Below are 14622 nucleotides of genomic sequence, written 5' to 3' on the forward strand. Positions count from 1 at the left end.
TTATACCTGTTATCCCGGCCAAAACAGGCAACAGAAAGACTTTACACCCAGTATAATGTTAAGAAGGTTGAAAAGTCTCTAGAATGTTTCAGAGGATGTAAGAGTCTCTGATTTTCAGTATAATTAGGTTATGCTTTAGTAGTGAAAGTAATAAAATAATTACTTTCGTCCCTGAGGCAGAATTTTTTGTTCGAATTCATGGGCATTTGAGTTTGTGAGATCCCACTGCTATCAAAGGCCCACTCTTCTTAAGGGATTATAAAATCAACTAGGGCTTCCCTGGTGGCGCAGCGGTTGAGAGTCCGCCTGCCGATGCAGGGGACATGGGTTTGTGCCCTGGTCCGGGAGGATCCCACATGCCGCGGAGCGACTGGGCCCGTGAGCCGTGGCCGCTGAGCCTGGGTGTCCGGAGCCTGTGCTCTGCAACGGGAGAGGCCACAACAGTGAGAGGCCCACGTACCGCAAAAAAAAAAAAAAAAAAAAAAAAAAAAAAAAAAAAAAAAAAAAGGAAGATCAGTGAGTTTCCAAGAAGTTTCAAAGGCTCCCTGGCATGACAAACCAAGACTCTCCCGTCGATCTCTCAGAAGGATCCATCCTCTTGTTCTCACGACTATTTCTTGAGCACCGTCTGCATGCCCAGCTCTCTGCCTAGGTGCTTGGGATACATCATTGACCAAAACCAACTAAAATCCCTGCCCCGAAGAGCGTCCTTTCCACTGGGAATGTTAACAGAATTAAACGGAGAACAGATTTTTAGTTATGCCGACTGAAAAAAATGCACAAGCTAAAAGCTGTGAATTACGTTTTATTCGGCTGATTTCCTGAGGACTTCAAGCCCAGCAGACAGCCTCTCAGACAGCTCAGAGGGACGGCTCTGAGAAGTCAGAATATTTAGGGGTTTTTGCAACAAAGACCAGGTAGTCGGAACATCAAAAGACTACCGTTAATTAAGGAAAACCAGACATCTCAAGTTAGTGAATTTAGCACTTGTCTATGTACTGGAAGATGCAAGAGTCTGGGCTCACACAAATCATTTCTTTGATACAAACTTAGCTCTCTAGGGCCGGTCTCCTGCTCTTTCCCATCCTGAGTTCCCTTAGGGCTCAACACCAGGGGCAGCTCTCCTGGCTTGCTGGCTGCAACATCCTCTGTTTACTGATAGGGAAGCAACATTTTTCATTCACAATTACCACCTGAGTCAGGGTTCTCCAGGACTGCAAGATGGGATCAGCAGAGTCACTGCATCCATTTGAGCAAAGGGCTGGGCCAGCCCAGGCTGGGAAGGGGACGGGTCAGGTTCCGAGACTCCAAAGTTGAGGGCTGGGCTGCAGGCCCATGACCCACCCTCCGCCGGGCCACTGGAGCCAGGTCTGGGGTGTGCGGTGCTCACAGACCATCTTGTGCCCTCTGTCTCTCCCTCTGGGCAAATCCCACCTGCTCAATTGGACAATAAATCCCGAGGCCAGAGACCCTGTCCGTCTTAGGCTTCGTCTCCATCCTCTAAAGGGCACCCCGGTGGGCATTCCATAAATAACTGTTGATTAACTGGCAGGACATTTCTGAGCTATGTCTCCACACCTGTGCAGCCCAAGGAAAGGGCATTTAAAGCAGCAAGACTGAATCACCACCCGCGGCCACGAGAGGTGGGTGTAGGCACCCCTGCTGTGAACGCCAAAGTCAGAGCAAAGTTCAAACACAGCGACAATGACGGGGACAACGTCCAGCGAGTCCCAGCTGACCAAGCACCAATCTGGCCACGGCCCCACATCAGCTTCACACCAAGCCTCCTTCCAGGATGGAGACATGAGTTTGCATTTTGGCCTTTCTATGTTATGAATTCTGTGGGTGACCCGAGCAGAGTGGACGCTGGGCTGCCTGCATGGCATCCGGAACCCCGTTGGGGTCACACCTCGTGCAGGGAGCCTGCAGACGCTGGCTGAGGAGTCACGTGTCACATTAGGAGAAGTCTCTAAGAAAGAGCACGGGAAACGAATGCCCTCTTCCTTAGGACCTTGTCTGGAACATTCCACCCTCTCACTACCAGTCTTTGACCTTGGATAGGAAGGGACCCCCGGCTGGCCCTGGACTCCATTCCATGCCCATCCCGGTCCTGACCACAGCTTACTCTGAGCCAGAGTCAGAAAGCCAGGACCAGACTCTTGGTCCAGCAGATCTTCTTGACTGGAAAAAAAAAAAAAAGCACAACCTAAATGTTGAGAATTATGTTTTATTCGGTGAACTTGCTGGGGACTTAAGTCTGGAAAACAGCCTCTCAGAGAGCTCTGAGGGACCTGTTTGAGGAGGTAGGGAGGAGCTAGGATATACAGGAGTTTTTGCAACAAAACCAGGTAGTTGAAACATCAAAAGATCACTGTTGATCAAAGAGAAACCAGACATCTCAAGTTAATGAATTTAGCACTTTGTATGGAAAGATGCAAGAGTCTGGGCTCACTGAAATTATTCCTCTGACGTGCACCTCAGCTCTCTAGGGCCAGTAGCCTGCTTTTCTCCATCCTGAGTCCCCTCAGGGCGCACAGTTGGGAGTGGCGACATTTTTCGTCCAGCAAGTCCTTGTGTGAAATCTGAAACTGCCATGAGTAGTTCTGGAGCCCTCAGTGGTGGCTGCGGCTTCCACCCCCGAAAGTCCCGCGGTAGGCGTATCCTGTCGGGCTCAGAGCCGTCTGTGACGCCCCACCGGCACTGGCGCTTACGCACCACTTCCCCGAATTCCATCCTGCTGTCCTGCCTCGGCCTCCTGCCCACCCCACCACGACAGACGCGCAGCCCATGCCCCTCTGTGTGTCACCCTCGGGGACCAGCCTTGGTATGGCCACTTGCTGTGTGACTCAGAGAAAGTCCCTAGACCTCTCTGAACCTTTGCCCCTTCACCTGTCACATGAAGCTGTAGTTCTCATTTTCCCAAGTAATTTACAGTTACATCAGACAATCTCTGCGCACTCACTTTGTAAACTACAACTACGACACAAGTTCTGTTTCTGGTTAAAACACAAAGGCCACCACGGAAGTCAGACTCAAATAAATGTCGAAGAGTTGATGAAAACAAGCTACCTCGGGAGGGAAAGGAGGGCGGTGTGACCACCAGCGACGGTCCCTAGTGCCAAGCCCGCAAGGGAGCCTCTAAAGCAGCTCGGGTCACCTGCAACCTTGGAAGGCCATCACGCCTCGCCGGGCGGAATTCCAATCTCCTGAGGCTGGAAGAGACAGCCCACGACCCCCTCCCTCCAGGATGAGCAGACCTGGGGGAAGGGCTGCATGCGTCAGTGTTACTGGGGACAGCGTCACAGGCACCAAGGATGCGGGAAAACAGCAAAAGTCCAGGCAGGAAAGAGAATGGCGTTTGACTTCAAAACAGATTATTCATCCATTCATCTGTCGATGGACACTTGGGTTGCTTCCATGTCCCGGCTATTGTAAATAGAGCTGCCGTGAACATTGGGGCACATGACTCTTTTTGAATGATGGTTTTCTCAGGGTATATGCCCAGTAGTGGGATTGCTGGGTCGTACGGTAGTTCTATTTTTAGTTTTTTAAGGAACCTCCATACTGTTCTCCATAGTGGCTGGATCAATTGACATTCCCACCAACAGTGCAAGAGGGTTCCCTTTTCTCCACACCCTCTCCAGCATTTCTTGTTTGTGGATTTTCTGATGATGCCCATTCTCACTGGTGTGAGGTGATACCTCACTGTAGTTTTGATTTGCATTTCTCTAATAATCAGTGATGCTGAGCAGCTTTTCATGTGCCTCTTGGCCATCTCTATGTCTTCTTTGGAGAAATGTCTATTTAGGTCTTCTGGCCATTTTTGGATTGCGTTGTTTGTTTTTTTAATATTGAGCTGCATGACCTGTTTATATATTTTGGAGATTAATCCTTTATCAGTTGCTTCGTTTGCAAGTATTTTCTCCCATTCTGACAGTTATCTTTTCTTCTTGTTTATGGTTTCCTTTGCTGTGCAAAAGCTTTTACATTTCATTAGGCCCCATTTTTTTATTTTTGGTTTTATTTCCATTACAGTAGGAGGTGGGTCAAAAACGATCTTGCTGTGATTTATGTCATAGCGTGTTCTGCCTATGTTTTCCTCTAAGAGTTTTCTAGTGTCTGGCCTTACATTTAGGTCTTTAATCCATTTTGAGTTTATTTTTGTGTATGGTGTTAGGGAGTGTTCTAATTTCAAACTTTTACACGTAGCGGTCCAGTTTTCCCAGCACCACTTATTGAAGAGGCTATCTTTTCTCCATTTAAAAAAAAAAAAAATAAGGAAATCAACTAAAATCTTGGGATTCCGTGAGGTGAAAAGTAATAAACACACAGATTAAATGGGAAAACCAGGAGTCCAGAGATATAATCAACATCAAATAAAGATAATCTGAATATGCTTAAAAAAACACACAGATTGCTCTTCCTAAACACAGGCAGGCAGTTTTGTTTTCTTGTTTGTTTGTCCGTTTTTTAAGACTATTATTTTTTTTAGCAGTTTGAGGTTCACAGCAAAATTGAAGGGAAGGTACAGAGACTCCCATGTACCTCCTGCCCCGACACATTCCCTACCAGAGTGATTCATTTTCCTACAACTGATGAACCTACACTGACACATCACCGTCACCCAGAGTTCACAGTTTAAATTAGGGTTCACCCTCGGTGTTGTACGTTCTGTGGGTCTTGACAGGCACATAATGACATGTATCCACCACTGCAGTATCATGAAGAGCATTTCCACTGCCCTAATAAGCCTCTGCGCTGCATCTATTCACCCCTCCCCGCACCCACAGCCCTGGCAGCCAAGTGGTGTTTTCACGGGCTCCACAGCTTTACCTTTTCCAGAACTTCATAGAGTTGGAACCATACAGCATGCAGCCTTTGCAGACTGGCCTCTTTCACATAGTCAAGTGCATTGAAGGTTCATGGCTGAGAGCTCGTTTCTTTTCAGGGCTATTATTATGTTATCCAATGTTCTATCATCCCGATGGACCACAGTTTATTTATACACCCACCTACCAAAGGCATCTCAGGGCTTCCAATTTTGGGCAATTATAAAGTTCTATAAACATCCGTGTGCAGGTTTTTGCGTGGACACAAGTTTTCAGCTCCTTCGGGTAAATACCAAGGAATGAAACTGCCAGGTCACATGCGGAGAGTGTGTGTCGTTTCATAAGAAGCCGCTCAACTGTCTTCCGAAGCGGCTGCACCGTTCGCATCCCCACCGGCAACGACGAGAGTTCCTGACGCTCCGTATCCTCCCCACTATCTGATGTTCATGCTCCGGAGTTTGGCCACATTCTGCGAGGGGTGTTGTGGTATTCAGGGTTTTTTGGGTTTCGTGGGTTTTTTTAGCCATTTTTAATATTGAAATAAAATTCACCATTTAAAGGGTACAATTCAGTGGTTTTTAGCTACGCTGTACAAACATCACCAGTATCTAATTTCAGGCCATTTTTGTCATCCCAAATGGAAACCCCATGCCAATTAGGGCTCACTCCCCCTTCCTTCCTCCTCCAAATGCCACCGACCCCCCAGCCAATCGTGCCCCTGGCCACCACGAATCCAATTTCTGTTTCTGTGGATCTGCCCATTCACTGCACTTCATATGAATGGAATCACACAACGTGTGACCTTTTACGTCTGGCTTCTTTGACTTGGCATAACGTTTTTGAGGTCCATCCATGTTGTAGCATGTGTCCGGGCTTTATTCCTTTTCACAGGTGAATAATATTTCCTCGTATGGATGGGCCAACATGTGTTTATCCATTGATCTGTTGATGGCCGTCTGGGCTCTTTACACGTTGGAGCTATTGTAAATAATGCCGCTGTGAAGAGCCACATGTGTCCATGTCTCTTGGGTAGACATATGTGAACACGTGTTCACGTCTCTTGGGTATGTGCCCAGGAGTGGAACTGTTGGGTCATATGGCAGCTCTCTGTTTAACTCTTTGAGGACCCGTGGCCTGTTCTCTGCAGTGGGTGGCCATGTTTTCATCAGCATCACCGGCATGGCTAGAACAGTCACTCTCTTTCGTCGGTTGTCATTCTGTCTTCAAGCTCTTTACCCCTGTGTTTATCCAGGATAGCGCCTATTTTACCAATAAGGAAACAGAGACATAAAGAGAGAGAAAAACTTCCTAAACCAGCGAGCTAAGACACAGTAGAACCAAGATGTGATCTTGGACCCTCTCTCTGAACTACTGCTGGCAGTAAAGGGTGAACACAGAGGGCCTGGGTTGTCCAAACCCTTGCTGGGCTCCTGGGAGGGCACCTAAGAAGAGTGATTTTGTTTATAGGGTGCCCTGAGCCACACTGGGTCATTTACACTGAGAACGTGATTATGGTAGGGGGGCCTTGGGCTTGACCTCTGGAGGGGCTGGAGACTAAGGTCAGCCTGTAGGTGGTCAGCCATGCCTATGTGACCCCCTGGACTCCGGGCTGCAAGGCGTGCCCCTAATTGGCAGTAGTAGCTCACGTGTGTCGTCCCACAAGGTTTCTGGAAGAATCAAGGGCCGTTTGTAAGTCTCCACTGGGACAGGCCAGCTGGGAGCTGGTGCCTGGTCTCTCCTGGACCCTGGCCCACGAGCCTTTACAACAGCTGACTGTCATCTGTATCCTTTCCAACGAAGTGTAACTATAATACTGATAGCTTGGCTGAGTCCTGTGAGTCCCAGAGAATCACTGAACATGTGGATGGTCTGGGCACCCCTGAACATCCGGTCCTGTACGTGGCTGTAGTTCTAAGGAGCAGAGTTACATGGGAGGGGTGGGGAAACTGACAGCTGGATTAATTTACCAGCGTGTAAGTTTTATTAAAGTACAGTTGAAAAATTAGAAAAATGTAAATCCAAACAAGAATCACATACTGCACAGAGGAAATGTGGAGAACATTTGCTCCCAGGGTTACCAGAGGACCAGGGCAAGCGCCCTGGCTCGTAAGCACGTTTCCCGGCTGCAACTGGCTGCAGGGACAACCCCCCAGCCAGGTAACAGGATCCGACGTGCTTCCCGTCTGTGCTGCCAGAACAGCTGCCAGCCCCCGGGTAAGGTGAGCCTGTGCTGGGCAGGGAACCGCGTTCCCCACGAGTTCTCGGGTGACAGACTCCCCATGTGAAGACGCAGGACAAGGTGCCGCCCAGGACTCCTAAGACAGGTGTGCATGACATACAGGCGCTGGGCATCTGTGTCCCACCAGCCACCCCTGCACTTTTAGGGCAAGCAGGATTCCTGAAGGCAGGTCCCACCTAGGTCTCACCTGGACCACCTCAGCCAAGGCCCGATCAGAGACACAGAGGAGAGGCCGGGGCATGCTTCCTGTCACACAAACTAGTTCTCTCCACCTGGACACCGCCTACTGTGGCTGCCATGGAGCCACCCAGAGCCAGTCTTGGGGAAGGGATGCAGGATGCAGATGCCACAGAAACACCATCGCCCCGTTGGTGGGAATGTAAATTAGTGCAGCCGCTATGGAGAACAGTAGGGAGGTTCCTCAAAAAACTAAAAATAGAGCTGCCACATGATCCAGCAATCCCACTTCTGGGAATATTTCCAGAGAAAATCATAATTCAAAAAGATACATGTACCCCAGTGTTCACAGCAGCACTATTTGCCATAGCCAGGACGTGGAAGCAACCTAAGTGTCCATCAACAGGTGAATGCATAAAGAAGATGTGGCACATACATGCAATGGAATATTAATCATAAAAAAGAACGAAATAATGCCATTTGCAGCAACCTGGATGGACCTAGCGATGATCATATACTGGGTAGAGTAAGTCAGACAGAGAAAGACAAATATCATATGATATCACTTATATGTGGAATCTAAAATGTGACACAGATGAACCTGTCTACAGAAGAGAAACAGACTCACAGACACAGAAAACAGACTTGTGGTTCCCAAGGGGCAGGGGGTGGGGGAAGGGTGGACTGGGAGGTTGGGATTAGCAGATGCAAACTGTTATATAAAGGATGGATAAACAACAAGGTCCTACTGTATAGGGAACTATATTCAATATTCTGTGATAAACCACAATGGAAAAGAATATGAAGAAGAATATATATGCGCATAACTGAATCACTTTGCTGTACAGCAGAAATTAACACAACATTATAAATCAACTATACTTTAATAACATTTTTAAGAAAAGTAACACCATCTCCCCATGGCCTGTCCAGGGATGCGGACAGGGATGCCAGGCAGAGGGAGGGACGCCGGGACATTCGGGGCATGTGACCCAGTCCCTCTCAGGACAGAGCTGGGGGCAGGCAGGGGACAGAGGCCCGAGTGATGTTGGCCTGACATCTGCATCAGACCTGGGCCCTCTCACACCTGTCTGTTGGGATTAAGTTTAAGGAGGCCGGGCTTCCCTGGTGGCGCAGTGGTTGAGAACCCGCCTGCCGATGCAGGGGACACGGGTTCGTGCCCCGGTCCGGGAAGATCCCACATGCCGTGGAGCAGCTGGGCTTGTGAGCCAGGGCCTCTGAGCCAGCGTGTCCGGAGCCTGCGCTCCCCAACGGGAGGACCACAACAGTGAGAAGCCCGCGTATCAAAAAAAAAAAAAGGAGGCCCAAGTTGCCCAAAGCGGGACGAGGAGGCTTCGGATTACCTCTGAATCCCACAAGGTGGAATGTTTCAGAAAGGGGCAGGGCTGCCAAGGCTTCCCACCCTCCACGGACCAAGCCCCCCCTGACGTGTGTGTTGTGCATTAGCCTGTTGGTGGCGGGGAGTGGCTGAGTCTGCAGGGTTACTTGGAGGGCAGGGGTGTCCACAGGGCCATGTCCACAGTCATTTTCCGTGGCTGCTGCAGACAAGACAGGCCCGGGGAGAGCTGCCCTTGGGCTGCGGCTGCAGAAGAAGGGCCCCAGTCTGCACAAGGGGCCCGTGGACCAGCCTCGTGCCCCATCCTTGGGATCCCAGATCCGATTTCTGACGCCATGTGCCCCAAGTCTGTGTGGGGACCTCAGTGCTTCCTGAAGCAATCGCTCCGTGAACACGTGAGGGAAAAATAATACATGAACTCCGCAAGCCAGCTTGAGGGCCCCCTGCGCTGTCAGGCGTTTGTGCTACCATAGTACGGGGGCGGGGTGAGGGGCATAAATGCAAAATTGTCTGTGTTTTCCTTAACAAGCTGGTTCACGCATCTCCCCGCGCCCCCTGCCAACTGATGGAGGCGACACAGCAGACAGCCGTGCTCACGACAAACACCCGATGGGCCTGCTCTACATTCCAGCGTCCTGGCGGCTGGCATTTCCTCTGTGCGTTGGATTACATATTACTTTGAATCCATTTCGTGACTGTGAAACAGCTCTGATTAGCGGAACCGCTCCCTCTAAACACATCCAGGGAGAATTAGGACTGGAAGGCGACTGTGTACCTGCCATCCAGGTGGAAGGAATAAATATAAAAGAGGAACAGAAGCGTAAATATTTAGAGAACGTGGGAACCAGCACCCCTTCCCTTCACCCCTGACTGCGCTTTTGACAGACAGGTAAATTGCACTATTTTTCCCATCCATGGCTATGGAACCACAGCAAAATCACAGACGTCAGCTTGCTACGTAGGCAGACAGGTGATAATTTGTAATATAATAAAAATGCCAACGGAACAAAAGGAAAAGGGACAATTTGCACCCAACCAAACACCTTGAATTTTATTCCCGACAGTCTGCGATGGGAACACCTCATACACCAGAAAGCTGATAGGTCTGTTTTGGTGAGTTACATTCTATGTGACTTCTCCCTTGTTCTTTCCAAGGAAAGGTGAAGTCAGCAAGTTGGTGACTCCCTGCAGTTACAAAGCCACGCGGCAGCTGTCCCTTCCAGCAGAACCAGACGACTGGCCAGCATCAGCCCCCGCCTGGCTAGTGGCTGCATGAGACCCTCTCTGCCAGGTGTACCCCTGGACGATAAAACAGCCGCGAGCTCTGGACACCAGGTTCTCAATCGGGTTCCCCGAACACGGCCCCTTTGGAATCAGTCTCGTAAAACCATCCCCTGGTGAAAGCGTGGTTAATATCCAGTGTCGCCACCCTAGAAAATTCCCGGTTTGGCTACACGATTTGTTTCGTTTGAAACACAGACATACATATTTATTTTCACATTAAGATCACCGTACAGTCACTCTCATCCAGCTCCTTTCTTTTTTGTGGTACACGGGCCTCTCACTGTTGTGGCCTCTCCCGTTGCGGAGCACAGGCTCCGGACGCGCAGGCTCAGCGGCCATGGCTCACCGGCCCAGCCGCTCCGCGGTATGTGGGATCCTCCCGGACCGGGGCACGAACCCGTGTCCCCTGCATCGGCAGGCGGATTCTCAACCACTGCGCCACCAGGGAAGCCCCAGCTCCTTTCTTACCAGGTAACCGTCTCTACGAGCTGCGGTATATTCGGCCCTACATTGAGAGCAGATCCTAACTCATTCCATCCGGCTATTTCCACCCACTTGGCCCGGGCTCAGTGGATGGGAGAGACCCAGGCTTCTGCCGAGAGAGCCCTGGACACACGCAGCCTGCTCGGTCCAGGGAAGCCACATTCCACACCTGGATCCGGGCAAGTCCTGCTCCAAAGAACTCATTCAGCACCCTCAGGGCTGCAGATAAAACTGTCTTGGCGAACAGAGACACCAACATGTGAGAACGTGGAATTCAGTGCCCGTTCCTCCCGTTTCCTGGGATCCTCGGACACGCGACCACGTCCAACTCAGACCCTCGGGCCAGGGCGGGAGCCCCGCTGACCTGACGGCCGGTCCACTGCTCAGGGCCATGGTTTAGGGGGAATCACGGGGAATGCTGCAACCTGAGAAGCTTCCCTACCCCAAAGAAGCTCCCCGAGGCTTCATCAGGCCAAGTAGTCTCCTTCCGACGCCCTGGCAACCAACCTTGGACTCAGTGCGACACACTAACGTCATCAATTTTTTGTTTTTAAACACTTTGGTGAAGATGTAATTCACATGCCATACAACTCATCCATTGGAGGGCACGATACAGTGGGATCTCCTATAATCATTAAGTTGGGTAGACCATCACCTCTATCCATATTAAACCACTTTCATTATCCCAGAAAGAAACCCGCAATTCTCAGCCATCCCCTCCCAACCCCTAACCCTCACCACCCCTGGCCAACCGCTTATGACTTCCTGTTTCTATAGATTTGCCTGCTTGGGGCATTTCACATAAAATGCAATCAGACAGTCATTCAATTCTCTTTCTTTCTTCTCTTTTAATTCTCTTCTGCAAAAAGCCTTGCCCTTGGCCAAAGTTACCTCTGCCCATGGTTCCTTAAGTCCTACGTCTGAATCTACGAGACAGCAATACACCTGAACCCCTCAGCTTAACTGTCCACCTTGAAAATGTTGCTGTTATGTCCTCAGCTTTCACTGAGGTCAAACGGTATTTGAAAACTATTTGGGTTTTTCTTTGTTTTGGCAAAACCACAACTGAAAACACTGTGTGAAAACATTCCTCCTAGACTAGAGTGCTAAGAAAAATCTGCTCTCCAGAGGAACTAATTTAATATCAGACAAGAGAACTCTGGTATCCCACCTTTCCCTTTTCTCCCTGGCTGCCAGGAAGCTCAGAGATAAATACCACACGTGGCTGCAAAAATGTGCTCTCAACCCACAGGTTGGTCATAGCCGAATGGTTTTAGCCTAATGATTAAAGCAGAGTTTTACCCATGGGGCCTGCAGCAGAATCATTTGGTTAGCAGGCAAACAAGGCAGATTCCTACTGAATTGGATTTCCTTTGGAGGAGGTCTTAGAATCTGCAGTTTCAACAGGATGCCCGAGAATTCTTATTCCTCAGACCAGGCTCTAAAGTCAAAGCAAAATGACATGGCCCTTTTGCTAGGACTGAGACGACCCATTTGGGGTCGTGCCCAGGTGCTGTTTGCAGGGCCTGACACATGCAGCATGGAGGCGCTCTTACTGCCGAGATGATGACGCAGTTCTTGGCTGAGCTATTCGGAAGGATCTACGTGATGGGCCCAATGACCACCACCCCCTTCCCTGGACTCATGGCCTCCACCTCATTCCTCAGAGCAACCCAGCAGCTCCTGTGAACACTCCGGTCCGCCTGGACCCGCGCACCCTCCTCAACATCACACACCCCGCCCGGGGCTCTGGAAGCCCGAGGACGTTCCTGTACCAGCTCTCGTGGTCCCGCTATTCACCCACCCTGACGCTGGGAGATGCTTCCCCCCCCCCAACCTGCCTCGCTGGGTAACCAGGTCTAAAGTGGTGGGAGGGGGGGAGGGAGAGGAGGGGGGAACCCAGGGGCACTGAGCTTATTCCCACCATGGCACCGAGATGCCCGAGGGTGCAGCTGCATCCTGCCCTGCACAGGGGCCTGCAGTGGGTCACAAAGAGCATGCAAAGGCGGAGACAGGGAAGCCTCCCGGGAGGTGGGGTCTCCCGACAGCCCAGCGGACGGGCACCAGGAGGGGGGGGGGTGCACAGAGCAGAGGCGGGAACCTAGAGGCTGGGACAGGACCATCCGGCGCGGGGAATGCACCCACGGGCAGTGTGGAACCACATGCTGCCGTCGGGGGCGGGGGTGGCCTGGCAGTTGCCCGACCCCTCGGGCCTCGCTCCCCCTCTGCCCTGATGAGAGGTGAAGATCCTGCGGCAGCCGGAGCAGAATTTACCCGCCCAGAGAGACCACAGGCAGGAGGCGTGTGGGCTGGCCTCCACGGTGCCCACCTCCACCTCTAGGCCTAGGAAGAAGGGTGAAGACCTCAAGGTGTACATTCGTGCAGGGAAACTGTGAATGTGTGAAATACTCGGGGCACTTCCACGGGGGCCCAGCAATGTGCAGCCGGCGTGGGGACACCGGCCAGCACATCCCCAGCTCGGCCGAGAGGGGAGATGCTCAGGGCCCACAGGAAGCAGCTGGCAGGCGCTGCGTTCAGAGCAGGCTACACCTCTCCTGGCGGTTAATCTGGGGGCACGTCCTGTGGAGAGTGACAGGGTGAGGGCAGTCCTGACTACGCCAGCACTAAGGCTCCTCCCCAAGGCTTCAGCTGGGCCGCGGTGACCTGGGGAAAGGCCGTCACGTCTTCCCACGGTGACCGGCCTGCCATCAAGGTAACCCCGGCGGAAACCTGAGCCCCGGCCACACGCGAGGCCCACGCTTCTCCTCCTTGTCACTGAAAAGTGACCCTGTTCCCCAACCAAATCCAGATCCACGTGCTGTATGAGCGTCCCGGGGCTGCTATAACAAAGTGTCACACGCCGGGCAGCTCAGAGCAACACAGATGTATTCTCTCCCCATCCTGGAGGCCGGAAGTCTGGAAGCAGGTTCACTGGACTGAAATCTGGGTGTCGCAGGGCTAGCGCCCTCAGGAGGCCCCAGGGGAGGGTCCTTCCTGACTCTTCTGGCTTCCAGAGCTCCAGGCGTCCTGGGGCTCGTGGCTGTATCACCCCAGTCCCTGGCTTTGTCATCTCGGGGTCTCCTCTGTGCTCACATCTCCCGCTGTCTCCCTCTCGTAAGGGCTCCTGTGATGGTGTTAGGGGCCCAACTAGACGATCCAGGGTAACCCACCATCTCAGGACCCTTAACTTGATCACATCTGCAAGCTGTACTGTACACGGTGACACATGTGGTCCTGGGATGAGGACTTGATACCTTTAGGGCCATTTCCAACAGCCCCACACAGAGACGCTTCGCTCCTCCTGGAGATTCCTGGGTCCCTCTGGGGAGATAACAGTGATTGAGGGCCACCTCCTTCACACAAGCTCAGAGAGGTACCATCACCCTCTCCTGGGCCTACACGGGGACTGCCCTGGGGAGGGGACAGTCACCTGCTCCCCATTTATACAGAGTGCATACCAGACCCAGGTTGGAGCTCTGGGTGGAGAGCGAACAGCTGTTGTGCTTTTGTTCTGCAAACAACACGCAGACAGTGAGAGCAGACGCCCCGCCCTTCGGAGCCAGACATCTGGAGACAGTGGCCCCCATTCGATGTCCACACCCCTCACCCACCATCACTCCCCGGCTCACTGCAATCTGAGATGCGGGGGGCCGTGGGGGACCCCTCTGGAAGCAGCGTCCATGCGGTTTGTACAGCATCGCCCCCCCACTTCGTGGTGGAGCTGCTGGACATGCCCGGGGCCCACGACCTCTTACATAACACCGCTAATCCCACCCATAATGCCCTGGGCGACACCGGCCCGGGCCTCCTCCCTCTGACTGCCTGGACCTAACACCCCCCCAAGGCCCAGCTCCAAGCCCAAGGAAGGCCATCGCCTACTTCTCTGGAATTCCCTATCAACGGGGGAGTAGGGTGAACAGGATAAACGCCAGTGCATAGGGTTCTGACTTGGTCCTCATGAGCCTTCCTCTGGGGGGGTCACTGGTTAGGGGCAGTCCCTAAACGCCACCATCACCTGCTCCCAGGAGGAAGGAGCCCCCTGTCTGGAGCCCACCTCCTACGCAGATGTCACAAGAAGAAGCCACACAACTTAACCAAGACACAGAGGGCTTCAGACCAGGAGGACGCCAGGAGCCTGCAGGCTGAGTGCCCATGCCGCCGGGGTTTGTGGACAGAGAGCATCTCTCAGCATCTGCTCTGGTTGTCAGCGCTGGATGCGCCGAGATCATTTAGAACAGGGGTCAGCAAACTTT

The sequence above is a fragment of the Kogia breviceps genome, chromosome 7, assembly GCF_026419965.1.
Source record: "Kogia breviceps isolate mKogBre1 chromosome 7, mKogBre1 haplotype 1, whole genome shotgun sequence".
NCBI lineage: Eukaryota > Metazoa > Chordata > Mammalia > Artiodactyla > Physeteridae > Kogia > Kogia breviceps.